This window comes from Apodemus sylvaticus, chromosome 2, assembly GCF_947179515.1.
Source record: "Apodemus sylvaticus chromosome 2, mApoSyl1.1, whole genome shotgun sequence".
NCBI classification, from domain to species: Eukaryota; Metazoa; Chordata; class Mammalia; order Rodentia; family Muridae; genus Apodemus; species Apodemus sylvaticus.
The window spans coordinates 53,570,922-53,572,341 of record NC_067473.1 but is presented as its reverse complement, the minus strand read 5'-3'; positions in this window follow the sequence as shown (position 1 = coordinate 53,572,341).

Genomic DNA, 1,420 nt, shown 5'->3' with positions numbered 1-1,420 from the left:
TTCAGTCCCTGCCCTGCCCCAGCTGGGGGAGGGTGACTTCACATTCCGGGTCTTCAAGGCCAAGACAGGGACTTCTTTGGCTGGATTTACAGCCCCGCCCTCCATGTCCCTCTGCCTGTGAATGTGGGGCCCCATCCTTCCTTCCCAGCTGCACAGAGTTGTTCCAATCCCAGGCTCCGTGGACAGTTTTCCTTATTTCCTCACTTTGGGCTCCTCCCCTGAAGTTAGCCCGGGGTTTCCTGCTGGGGGCCGAGCCCTGAGGTCCCCCTGACTTCAGACTCTGGAAAAGGAGCCCATCCAGTCAGAGAGGGGAGGCCTGGGCCCTGGGCCTGGATCTGGGGTAGAAGTGGTGTGTTAGCTCCAGGAAGGAATATAGAAGTGAAGAGTGGGTACTTTTAAATGACACTGACTATTGTTTGTTATTGAGTTCTTACCATCCGACAACCCCCCCACCCCGCCGTGTGTGTGTGTGTGTGTGTGTGTGTGTGTGTGTGTGTGTGTGTGTGTTTCATTCGGGACCTCGTTCATGCTGGTCTCAAACCACCCCTGTGGCCTATGGTGGCCTTGAAACTTCCCATCTTTTTGCTTCAACCCGGAAAGCAGCAGGGATTGGGGTGTGTGCCACCACACCAGTTTACACCCAGGTTTCTTGTAGTTCAGCCCCCTAGATTCTTAAGTTAGGTGACTTTGCTTGGTGTTCACTGGGCTGTTCTAAAGTGGATGCTGGTTCCGCTGCTTATGAACAGGAAAACAGAGGCCCTGAGGGAAGTTACGGGTTATATATTTAGTTTGGGGGGCTTAGAAGAGTTTAGGGTGGAATAAAGGTTGGAAGGGAACCAGAGGTCTAAGAGCCCAATACAAAGGAAAAAAAGAAAAAAGAAAGGAAGGAAGGAAGAAAAAGAAGAAATATGCCAACATGCACCACATGCGTGCCTGGTGCTGGGGAGGTCCGAAGTGGGCATTGGATTCCCTGAGATAGAAGTTACAGATGGTGGTGAGCAGCCACGTGCGTGCTATGAACAGATCTCAAGTCCTCTACAAGAGTCGCAAACGCTCATCTTTCCAGTCCCTAGCAGAGGGGTTTCAACCCAGCTCAGCCTTCTGTTCCCCAAGAGAAAGAAGAAAAGTCACTGGAATCCCCTAGAGGGTGAGCAGCCCAAAAGAGCAGGGGCATGGATGGTCCGATCCTCCACCCAGCACCCAACTTCCTGTAGAGCTTGGAAGACTGCTATGGGTCAGGATCCTCAGGGGCACCGGGGGTGAGAAGCCCAAGGTGGGGTAGGGGAGAGGGCACCAAGGGGCGGAGAACTGCTGAGCCCTCCCTGAACAAAGACTGGGTGGGCGGCGGCTTGAGTCTCCGCACCCCGCCTCCTACAGCGCCCGCCGAGCCCAGACGTACAGCGAGGCGGGTGGAGCGAGC